This window comes from Gymnodraco acuticeps, unplaced genomic scaffold, assembly GCF_902827175.1.
Source record: "Gymnodraco acuticeps unplaced genomic scaffold, fGymAcu1.1, whole genome shotgun sequence".
In the NCBI taxonomy this organism is placed as follows: domain Eukaryota; kingdom Metazoa; phylum Chordata; class Actinopteri; order Perciformes; family Bathydraconidae; genus Gymnodraco; species Gymnodraco acuticeps.
The window spans coordinates 460,393-473,252 of record NW_022990054.1 but is presented as its reverse complement, the minus strand read 5'-3'; the positions used below and the strand labels follow the sequence as shown (position 1 = coordinate 473,252).

Genomic DNA, 12,860 nt, shown 5'->3' with positions numbered 1-12,860 from the left:
AATAACCACAAAACTAGACACACGAAAACTCAAACCCTGACAGTCATAAAAAACATCAAAGCCAAAAAGGGCAAGAGAGGCTATGAGAGTCTGCAGCACACCCTCTGAATTTAAATGCCGGATGTAATTACCCTCTTGGCAAGATTCTCGTAAAATTAGCAAATGTTCTTTATGATCAGGTTTTGCAACTTTGATGGTGAAACACAGAGAAAAGAGAGATGCGAATGTCATCGTCTACATCTTCAACCAACGGGAGTTGGCATTCCCATGCTGAAAAGAGGGGCGGGGGGGTTGACGGGCGGAAGGGAAGTAAAGCCCTGAAGTGTGAGGTGAGGCAGAGCTCATTCAGTGGGATCGTTGAGCTGCGAAGCTCCTCGGATTTAACGAACAGAAAACCCTTCGTTTGGTGTGAGAAGCGCTCCTGTCCTGGACCGCTGTGACTCTGTGATCGCTGGCTGACCACCTTTGAGGGGATACGACAAGACCAACAACTTTTTCCATCGTGGTTTTCAACAAAGGTAGGATGCTGATTTTTGTTTTAATTTTAGCTTGCAAATCGAATCAATACACGCGCAACAGTGGAGGAGATGAAGATATGCTATCAAGCTTCATTGGTTATTTATCATCAAACAAAGGTAACACAGGTCATTTAAAAATAATTGCACAATCGAGAAATGATTGCAGGCAAACCACTAAGAATAATAGAAAAACAGATCTTTGCAGATCTACCTTAAATTACCATTGCGTGTTTTTATAGTCATTTTCATATCCAGTCGCTATAGGCTACATTAAATCCAAGAAGTGACACCTACATTGAACATTTCGGAGCACTGGTCGTCAACAATAAGCTTAACCTGCACACTAAAATAGTTTATTTTACTCACATCTTTCTAGGAGATTCACACATAATCGTTTCAGACGTTCATGCATGAAATACAAGTAGCCTACAACTGAGTTGCTGTAGATATGATCTGAGTAAACCTTTATTCCCATAGTAACTCTTACATGGAATGAAATAATTTAAAACGTCACATCTCTTTGATTTTCTTAATTGTCTTGCTGTTTGCTCAAAGCAGCCTTTTTTGCACGACAGGCTGAACTTGCCTTGTTGCAGCTAAACGATCAAAGTGTTCCTGTTGGATGTTTTGAAGAAAAAGGGACATTTATTTTAACTGAATTATCTTTTAGCGGTTAACTTCCACTTTCTCCAAGGAAACCGTTAAGACTAATTTAACAATATACCTGTGAGATTTCTTGGCAACCTGATGAGTGCAATACATCTTGATTAGACACCAGGTTCGAACTACCATTGTACAAATAGGGATTTGATGATAGATAAATTATAAAAGTTATAGCCTAAGTCCACGGAGTGTCTTTGCAGCTAATTGGCTGGTGCATTTGTATAGGCTTGCGTTTACAGAATAATAAATAATGTAGATGTATTAGCCTACTTTGTAAACTTGCTTCATCTGATGAACAAATCTTCCTTGTTAATGCAGTGTTTTATTGTAGTTAATGGTACCTCAAACATGCATATTGTATTTGCCCAATGCTGATGCAGTCGTTTAGTTGTCCGTGGTAATCCCTGACTTCACTACCTTGTGTTTTTTTTTCTCTTTGAAAGATGGAATCAAATCAGGTTTTTGTTGTGTATGTGCAGAACTGGGAAACGCTCCTGGGAGGGAATAATTGAATGCTTATTTCATACTATCACCACCCACCTCTTGAGCCAATCGTTGCAGCCCTTCCCCTCTTTCATATTAAACCACGAGCACTCACTCACTCACTCTCACACTCACACACAAGCACACGTACACGCGCGCGCGGAGAGACACGCAAGTTTCCAGTAGCACCATCAATGTCGCCATGGAAACCCAGCTCTCTCGCACCCTCAGTTGATCGCCTTTAACATTACTCTTCGCTTGTCACTTAAAAAACGTGTACAGGGTGTCTTTGTGGATTATCCTGTCAACTGCAGGTTGATAAATTAAATTTGGGGAGGGGACGTGTCCACCACCTCACCCCACCCCTCTCTCTGACTGCATGTGATGGTTTGGTAGATGTTAGATTTGTAATGGGTATGTTATCTCCCACTGGTGGTCCGTCCTGCAGTACCGTGTGCATTGTGTGGCTTGACTGGAATCAGAAGAGGCCTTGGCCTTTAGTGTAATTGCTGGGAGAATCTGTAGAGGAAAGTGTCCATGCATCTAATGCATTTTGTCCTTTTCCCAGAGGCTGCTCTCTAAACTACTGTATCCTACTGTGGTATTTGCTGCCTTACATGAAGGAGCACCACAGACATTAAACGGAAGCACACACAAGCTGGAAGGCAGGATGAGTCATTTAATATATAAATGCATGTCCTCAATCTGTAGGGGGTGGATTTCTTATATTTGTTTATAAGCAAAGGTATGTTTATAATCATTACATGCTGCCACAACAACAAATTCACATTAATGTGAATTCACATCCACATCAATGTCTGATGGGTCATCATTAGTGTAAGGGAATTTATACAGGGATTTTGATCTGGAAGAGCACCATTAATCCTTTTTTTCCTGCATGTGCTGGAAAATAAAAGATTCAAATTAACACATGTCCTTCATTTTCAATCTTTCTATTACTTTTTCAATTGTTTGTATTATTCCCTTTGAATAGACTGCATTAATTGAAATGCATATCTGTCATTAAGAAAACACCTCTTCCAATTGGCCACTGGTGGACAGAAATGCAATCTAAATACATTGTTTGATGTCAATATTTAGCTTTATAGTTGCAGTGACATTATGTTGATAACAAATGTTATCTCTGTAAATTAAAGATTGTAAATCCAACCTGCAATCATGAAATTAGTAATCTTTTTGAGCATAAATGCATCCAAGTAATCATTCACGCATACACGCACAAGGAAAACATTCAGAGGCACTCCCACGCCCAGACGTGCTCAGCTCCCACTGGCAGTGAAACTAGTCAAAATCATATTTCTCAGAATCTGTTATGTTAGCCATCTGTGAAGATGTTTAATTACCCTTAATTAGGGTAGATATCGCCCGATGGAGGTTAGTCAGGGCAGAGTGAGTTCAGAGATGAATGAATGCATGAACATGTGTGTGTGTTTGTTAGTTGTGTCTAATAAAGGCTGTTCTGCTGTGAGGTACACACAGGTAGGGGGAGGGTAGTTGTGGAAATATTTTAGCCAGGGTTAAATAACACCGAAAATAAATGGAAGTAGCTGCACACCAGTCAAGATCAATATGCTAACTAAGAGCTTCTTCATTGATGGGGCTTACTGTGGAAATTAAATTGTACCAATCAATCTCAACAGTTAAATGGTTTGAGTATTAATAAAAGGAGAATCCACTGGATGGATTTGTCTGTAATAAAGTCGCAGATGATGGGAATGGTGAACCAGATGGCCAATGAGTGGGAGTGACAGAAAGAGAAAACGATTGGGAGGAGGAAAGACAGTATAGAGCTATTTCCTTAGATGAAAAGAGATAAATGGCCAAAGGATGTAGTAACCGAGCTGAGACGTAAGTGGGGTTGATCTCCATCCAGACATTTGTTCAGCCCTGCCCATGCATGAGGGCCACGCAATCAGAAGATGAAGCTGAAGATGAAGCATGTGTTACCTGTCTGTGGCTGGCCTAGGCAAACTCCCTTCTCAGTGGAGAGAGTGAGAAAACCAAGGTTTGGAACAAGCTGGATGCAAGAAACAAAGAGAGGAAAAGACCGTAAACCTGGGAAGACAGAGAATAGAGTGGAAAGGGTGAAATGAATTCAGATATCCACAGAGATGTGTATTTGTGTGTGTGGTTGGTTATGGGTCTTCATTCATAGAGCTTCTCTTTGCTATTGCTGGCATTCTGTTGCATCTAGTGCTTGAGTAATCCTCCTGGGAACACACTGAAGCTGCCAAAGTACCATCCAGCTCCTCTTTTCTCTCTCAACCACCCTCATGCTCATCCATCTCCGTCTTTCTTTTTCTCAATACTCCTTTTCTCTTCCCTTATTTCTGTTCCTTTCATTTCATTCCTTCCTAATTGCCTTAATATCATTACATTTCATTTGTCTCTGCACTTGATTCTCCTCGTTTTTCTTTGCCTGCTTTTTGCTTTTCAGGTCTTGAATTGCGATTTATCTCCACTTCACCACTTAACTCCTGATGTGAATCTTCCTTAAATGTGGGATTCATGCTCTTTTTCTTTTTAAGTCTCGCCTATAGAATCAGTGTTTCGGTTCTCAGAGAGCAGGACAGAGTGAGGCCTTTCCCATGGGTTGACCAAACAAAGAGCCTGGCTCCCTTCACTTCCGTTTGACTGCACATGAACAGAAACAGAAGCATTCACTAGTGAATCTGCTGCTGGACGGCAAAACGATAGATCTCCAATGGCCATGGTCAAGGCATTTCTTCAGTTTTGCAGCAATCATTAAAATGTCATATAAACTGTGCTGATGCGTAAGTGACGTTCTCAAGTGAGCTCATTGTGCAGGACTGAAAAGCAACATTCAAAAAAGCATGTAATAAAAACAGTCATATAAATCAAATAAACCACATTCAAATGGAAAGACTAGAACATATGGAAACAGTTTTCTAATGTATTATAACATCTTTGTGTTTTGCAAGAAATCTGTTTGCTTTATATTTAATGTAATATTCAAATAAATTATTCTTACATTTAATTTAACCATTTAATGTTATTTCAACTTTTTTTTTTTTTTTTAAAGTAGTGTAGCCAGTACACACCACACAGACGATGTGGGATTTTTTTTCTTAGCTCACATCTGGCAGTGAAAGGTCATGGCCAGGGTAGCCTACACATGTACTAATGACCTACTAAGTGTACACGTTGTAAACATTTCTATCATAACAGTGATAAGATAACACAACCTGATACACAGTCAAGAAACGGAAATATCAACCTCTGCTGGTTACTAGCTACTGGTCCAGCTCCAGTTTAAAGGATACAATCTTTAGTTTTAATTCCTTCTTTTCAAACAAACTCAACAGAGTTAAAATCACATTAACATTTACATACTGGACAGGGGGGTGGGGGGGGGAGTGTACTGAGTCAGAGTGTACTGTGGTACAGTGAAGGCCTCATCGGATCCACCTCTTCACCACTGCCACTGTCCCCAACCACCCACATCCCATTGGCACCTGCTATATCGGAATTCAGGTCAGCAGGGGGAGACATGAAATTGCTCTGAGAGTGATTGGGAAGAGGGACAGGGGGGGGGGGGGGTCTTTTGTTTTTTCTCTTGGCACCAAAGACCATGCCATTGAGGACAATCAGCCCATTGTGTGGCAACAAAAGAATCATAATTAAAGCACATGAAGTGATTCGTTCACAACAAATAGAAGAGTTCATCTGAACAATTGTCCCAAGATGCAGACTGACAGATTCACACTATCAGAGGGAGCTACCTTTGTTTTGTTTAAGCCACTGTTCTTTGAACCATATGCCGCATCACACAAGGCAATCACATACCAAGAACACATGAAAAAAAGTATGATTTAATTGAATAGAGAAATAAACGTGTACAGTTTTAAATACTCGATGAACTGACTTTACAGAATCAAAAATGCATTTGAAACATGTTGATTCTAATAGATTCTTTATTCATTATTTGAGTTGCTCTGGCTGAATTTCTCTTCCAATCCTTCCTTTTTATAAAGTAAAGCTTTTATGTCAGTTTCATAATGTGGATAATGGGAGGATCAGCGAATGGGGAATTGAGAAGAAGAGGATAAATAGAGAATAAAAAAAGGATTTAACGTTTGCATGGGGTTTCCATATGGTGGCAAAGATGTAGCTATATATCACTTTTACATTTGATCCTGAGCTCTCGCCTGAACAGGAACACTAAAACTAACATTTCTGTTAAAAAGTGTCATTGCTCACTTCCCCCACCACCCCTCCCCTTCTCATCCACCTTCCTCTTCCTTTGCCCCTTTTAACTATTCCACAAATCCTCAATTAAGTGCGTAATGGGCCTCTGGGGCAGGGTTGTGTGCTTCTTTGTTCAGCTCCGGGGGATCGGCAGGCATTAATGTTCCTCTTGAGTATGTAAATAGCCGGAGCTGTGGGAGCGCGGAGCAGTGCTGCCACTTGTCCCCTTAATCGCATAGAGCTCCATCACTTTCCGACGTTTGAGGGAGCCAAAGCGGGCCATGCATGAGAACTTCAGCACCAAACACAATGCCGGCCCTCTGGGGAGTAACCTCAGCACCCATGTCCACCACCCACTTCTTCCGGTGCTCTCTCTCCCTCAGGACCCTTTACCCTCCCACTCCACAGACACCGGACCAATGGCCCCTCAGCATCTCTGCTGCTCCCCACTGCTCAGCCTATCCCATCCGGACGGGCCCAGCTGATCCTACAGTCTAGTTTTGTTTACCTCACCCACTTGTCCAGTGGAACACACAACAATCCCCTTCATTGCATGTTTGTCATCCCCCTTTTCAGAACTAAAAGAGGAGAGAGAGAGAGGAGGGGAGGGGGCTACAAAAACAAAAACGAAGGAAACAATTAAATTGCCCCTCCTCCCCATGAACCCTGTGCTAGCGGTTTCCCAGCTCCAGATTCTGTGAACTAACTTGGAGGCCTGTAAAGTGACCCATTATTCTAGTAGGGGTGGCGTGTTCCAAGAGCGGCTTGCCTCAATGGCTAAAGAACACAGAGAGGGGTTTGTTAGAACGCTTTGGCTCACCACATTATGTACTGGTTAATTAGGAGATGCACCTATCTATCCATATCTATCTATCTATCTATCTATCTATCTATCCCTATCTATCTATCTATCTATCTATCCATATCTATCTATCCATATCTATCTATCTATCTATCCATATCTATCTATCTATCCATATCTATCTATCTATCTATCTATCTATCCCTATCTATCTATCTATCTATCCATATCTATCTATCCATATCTATCTATCTATCTATCCATATCTATCTATCTATCTATCTATCTATCTATCTATCTATCCATATCTATCTATCTATCTATCTATCTATCTATCTATCCATATCTATCTATCTATCTATCTATCTATCTATCTATCTATCTATCCCTATCTATCTATCTATCTATCCATATCTATCTATCTATCTATCCATATCTATCTATCTATCTATCTATCTATCTATCTATCTATCCATATCTATCTATCCATATCTATCTATCTATCTATCCATATCTATCTATCTATCTATCTATCTATCTATCCATATCTATCTATCCATATCTATCTATCCATATCTATCTATCTATCTATCTATCTATCCATATCTATCTATCCATATCTATCTATCCATATCTATCTATCTATCTATCTATCTATCTATCCATATCTATCTATCTATCCATATCTATCTATCTATCTATCTATCCATATCTATATAAAGGCTCCTACTTCTTCACTAAATAATGTACCTCTACTGTTTTATTTGCAATGTAATTCCCTAAATGTAACCTTAACCAACAGAATACATTGAAAATACATAAACTTAAATAAGTCTAATTTCAAATCAATTTAAATTTGAATTAAGATCCATTTTACATCAGTCTTTCTGCACAATGTACAGACTCCTTTGTTCCAAGATGGATCCTGACATCGCTGTGAATCCTGCCTCCTCTTATAGTAGTAGAGGATTACGGCAAAGCGGGATTTCGGGGAATTTATGTTGTATGCCTTAAATCTCAATGGAGTGGGGTTTACCATCTTCTGAGCAGGCTAAGACTAGTGCACTCTAGAGATTTGGCTGGGATCAAACAGTGGAATTGTGTTGAAAAGATGTTTTTGCCTAGAGGTTTTGATAATGATTGACTGTGACAGGCTGTCATAATTAAGCGATGAAAAAAAGCCTAAGCGGGCGTATTCTCTCAATGGCATTCCACTGCTGCGTGTGACTGAAGCAATATGTACATAGTTTGTCTAAGTATGCAGGGAACAGTGACGTGGAAAGAAAAACAATGATGTGAGGAGCAGCAGGGGGTCCCTCTGGGGCTTTTTATGTGTGACAACAGATATAATGATATATATTATGTGTATGTGGTAATGTAAGAAGAGTGTCAGTGAAGTGGTCCTGAAAGGAAGGCAGTCTCTAAGTTTTGCTTTTGTGAAAGTGAGTCAAGGGTTATTGTTTAATGATCAACCAAACATATTTCTTAAATCCCTTTCAGTCTTTATCTTCGCAGATTTATTTTCAGGTTTTTTCCACTTCACACCTCATTGGACTTGGTGTTTAAAATCCAGTGTGCTGCACTAAAACAGTTGGCCAACACTCACGCTCACACCAGGTGTTTCATACTTCCACAGGTTTTGTCCTTGTGCTGCCGTGCCTGGAAACAAGAGCTTTGTTCCAGTCTCTGTTGGAAATGTGTTGTCTGTCAGACATGCATAACAAATCGTTTTTTTGGTCAATACATTATGTTGCGAAGACAACAACATGTCTTTTGGCATGTGTGAAAAAGGAGGATACAGAAAAAAGAGAGGGAGAGAGACAAAGGTGGTGAAAAAGAGAGTGTAATGAGGAAGAGATATGCATACTGTAGAATGAGAGAGTAGCAGCCTGTCAGCTCCGTCACACTTCCCTGCTTTTCTGATATGCTTCCCCATTGTATTCTGGTCATCCTTGATCAGATGTGTTTCTCTCAGTGCAAAGACACAGACTGGGAATGTTGCAATTAGGAAAAAGCTGCATTGTGTACAGGGAGCTTATATAAATGTGTGTATGTTAACATCACCAAATGCCATGTGTACATATGTTTCAACTTTTGTTTCATGTTAAAGGCATTGCATGATATCCAGTTAACATACTGTATGGCAAATATACCAAAAGCTTAACAACAATTAAAGCCAAGCAATACTGTATGACACGTTTGTGCAGTATATGGCCAGAGCTAGAGTATGAAGTTTCTTTTTCGAACTGAGCATTCACATTGTTTAGCAGACGTGACCTAACACGTTTTATAGTCAGTGATCATTTTACATAGATGTTAGTCTCCAGTCTTTGGGGAGCGATGTGCAAAAGGTATGTGTGTGTATGGTCCTCTGATCAAGCTGGCTCCTGTAATGAGCTGAGTGTGTGTGTGCAGGAATGCCCTTTCTGTCATCACTGCAGGGTGGTGTGAGGAGAGCGGGGGCACGGCCACTGCTGCAGGCTCTGCTCAGTCCCTACAGACTCCAGTGTTTAATTAGTGAGAGAACATGCATCCTCCTTAGTTCCCTTAATGGCAATTCCTGAGTGAGACTGTAACCCCCCCCCCCTACCCAACCCACCTCCAATACCAAGGGACTTGACCAACTGAGATTTATGAACGCAGACAAGAGAGTCTGTGTGTGTGTGTGTGTGTTAGCATTTACACATATTGTACCGACACAAATGTGAGCAGGAAGTGGGTTAGACAGTGAGCGTACGCGCATCGTCTACGTATATTTAAATTTGAGAGTGTAGCAGGTGAGTCTAGTGATGTATGAAACGTGATTTGAGCACTAATCCCATTTCACAGGGCCAGCTGCCCAACACAGATGTCAGCTCTTCATGTATCCACAGATAACCTGATAAAACAGAAGCCCCCTCATACACTGTGGATGAAGAGACATGCTCCATCTCATTCTCTACTTCAATTGATTGCTTTAATCTTTAACCTTTGTCTAACCCTTTCTCTCCATGTTCAGTTTGTTCTCTCTTGTAATTCCCTGTCTATGTCTCCATCCTTACCTTAATCAGCCACACCTTCCTTTTTCCACCCTCCCCCATTTCTCCTCCACCCTTCCCCCATACATTGTAACACATCTATCTTTATATGGAATTAGTGCGGGCCCCCCCCCACCACCACCACCACCACCACCCTTCCCTCTGTCTACTATATGCCTCTCTACGCCTCTGTCATCCCCCTTACAGCATTGTAGCGGGTATACCATAGCGAGGAGTGTAATAGGGGGTGGGGTGGTCCTGCCTTACTGACAGATTTAATGAGCTCCTATGGGGATCGGACCAAAGCCATCAGAAGCTGCGTGCGGCTATATAGCCAGCTCTCTTAAACAGATGAGCCTTTGCTAATGATACTAGCATCACTTCATATGCAGCCGGCATGAACACAGGAGCAGCTATAGGAGGAACATGTGCGTTTGTCTGCAATAGGCGTAGCCCCTCTATAGATGGAGGAGACCGTGGGGAGGAACAGTGGGAATATTTCACATGACTATGGATGCACTTCTTTTCTCATATCTTCCATATGTGCAGCTTTAGGCAATATAATGGGGCTGGGTTATTGCATGGGCTGTCACAACATATATCTGGTTGCAGCTTAGAAGGACACTTCTGAAAACATAGCATGACAATTAAGACTATTTCAACGTGATGGAAGAAAGACTGAGTTGCACGAGTTGAGAAATATGATTGAGTGTTTGTGTGTATCTTTGAACACAAGAATAAAAAAAGGATTTAGGTAGAGAGCGAAAGACGTGAGGATGAGTAAACTTACTTTACCTCTGACTGTGAAGTTGCTTGCAGTTGGATTAAATTCCATCAAACTAAATCCCTTTGAAGATATTACAGATGAATGGGAATTACCCAATTCAGCCCTATAACAGCCACTACCCAGCATAATAGGCTGTTGGCACATTATTACAGTACGACTGGTCACATCTGAGGGACATATGCAAACTACAACGCTAGCCTCAGGATTCCCAGAGGCTCTCTCTAATGACTGCCTCATTATGGACACAAAGAGTTGTGCCAAACAAAGGGAAACCTTAGAGGATGCTGAGGGACAGACACGTACTATATGGTTTAATCATGCGTTGCCAGGATGCTGATGCAGCCTGATTGTAAAACAGAATGGTAAAAAATGTGATGAAAGCAACACAACAGGAGTTTCAATGTCACATCTCCTACATGCAATGTATGAAGAATTGTGCAAATTGCTTCACATGATGTACGTTGACCGAAAAAGGAGATTATGCATTCCTCAGAAGCATTGTTTCTCATGAAAACTGGGCTGGAGATTGGCTCTATAAAATATTTGCTCCCAGGGGGTCAATTTGTGTGATTTCCTGTGGGAACGTTATCTCCCTCTGTATAGAGTTTATAGAATAGTGTTACTAATTTGTCAACAACTGTGTGTATGACTTATGATCGCTTCAATGCTGGAGTGCAGCATGCTAACCTACTGTAAGCAGCTCTGTCAGCACTACAGCTCTGAGCTGAGGCCAGAGTCTCTGTCACTGACCATGGTACTGAATCCCTGCCCTGTTTCTATTGAAGGATTAACCCATCAAGAACAGACAGCCCACACACATTCAATTTAGCCATTCATAATTGCACAAAGAATACAAATATTACAGAGGTCAGTTATAGATAATACATTGTTCTGCTCAAATTGGACTATATTTGAGCAAATTGCATGGTATTACCCTGTCTGAATATCAGCAAAATCAGCTTTATTCCATGTGCATTTCCTTTTCCTCTGTTACTCTTTGATCTGACTGTCTTCTCACTCCTGGGTTCAGTTACAATATTTGTTGAAGACAGCTTTCGAGTCGATTGCCGAGATATATCTATATAACTATCCTTACATATAGATATAGATACACATATATGTATCACCGGGGTTGGGCCGAGTTGGTTGTGTGTTTCGGATGAGAATCTTTACCATTAACATTCTTTGAAAGTAGTCTCGATGAATTGAATGAAAAATAGCTAGCTCCATTCAATTTGGGCCGTTGTTTGAGAAATGTATACAGGGAAAAAGAGGATTATTGATTGTGGTTTGGTATTTGGGGTTAAATCTAAGCAAAGTTTGAAGGCAGCTTCCTGATGGGAAAGTTGTTTGGCCACTGCCCCTCTACTTTTGTGTCCAAGCAAGCAGCACTTTGAGAGGGTCTTGTGTGTTTTGTTTTGCTACTGTTTAGGTTGCACTGCTGATGGAATAAACCAGATTTACATGACAGTCCCCACATCTCTCTACTGCTATCTATCACTGAATGCATTCATCCCCACAACCATCAAGGAATATATAAGTGGGAGTCGTAGAGTGACAAAGCTTCCCCTTCTTCAGATCCTGGAATTTATCTCTCACTTCCTATGCACAGCACAACCTGAAGTGTTTGCTGAGAGCTTCATTTTGGGGGTGTGGGGGCTTTTCACAGCTCCGAGGCACCCAGTATGTGTGAGTCAATTTCTTCCCACTGCATGGCAAGTGGCTCTGAGGCCCGGGGGGGGGGGGGGGCAGATATATCCGGAGCCTGGCCCAGCTCCAGTTGTCTTTACCTCAGAGTATATTGTGATGCTCCAGTCATGAGAATGGGCACCGGGCCCCTCGACCAGTGGGAAACTTGCATTCTCATTTACATCTTCCTCTTAGCCATCACATGATTCCCAACAACCTGAATTAGATAAGTATCACCACGCAACCTGTCATTAATGCTAACTTGTTAATTGTTATGTAAGCACATGTTGTAGATGGTAGTGTGGCATTGTTGGCAAAGACTTTCACAGAAGCTCATCAATTATGCAGCCCGGACACCAAAGAAGCTCCTTTTGGGACATATCCTGTCAAGTTTTAGAAATCATTATAGAACAAAATTAATGAATTACTAACCTGTCTATGAAATTAAACGTTCTTTGGTGAGGGGAAAAAAATGATCTTGAAAGTTTCCCATCTTAATATGGTGTGTGTGCTTTTGATTGTGGATATGAGTGTGTGTGGCTGTGTGCTTCCTCTTTCCTTTTCATCCCCTTCTCTCTAAGCCACAGAGTGTTGCTAGGACAACCCCTCGTGGTCCTTGCTGCATCGCAGCGGTCCTCAATGCCACCACTCAGGGAACCTCCTTGCACTGG

At 41.3% G+C, this 12,860-nt stretch overlaps 1 protein-coding gene across 1 annotated transcript in view; it reads left to right on the top strand.

Moving 5' to 3' along the window:
* Positions 1-253: 253 nt before the first annotated feature.
* The window catches only part of slc1a2b (solute carrier family 1 member 2b), a 29,403-nt gene continuing 16,796 nt past the window's right edge, over positions 254-12,860 (top strand). Inside the window, exon 1 of the mRNA XM_034215867.1 lies at positions 254-518. The gene's annotated coding sequence lies outside the window, so the exon portion shown is untranslated. The remainder of the gene's footprint in view (positions 519-12,860) is intronic.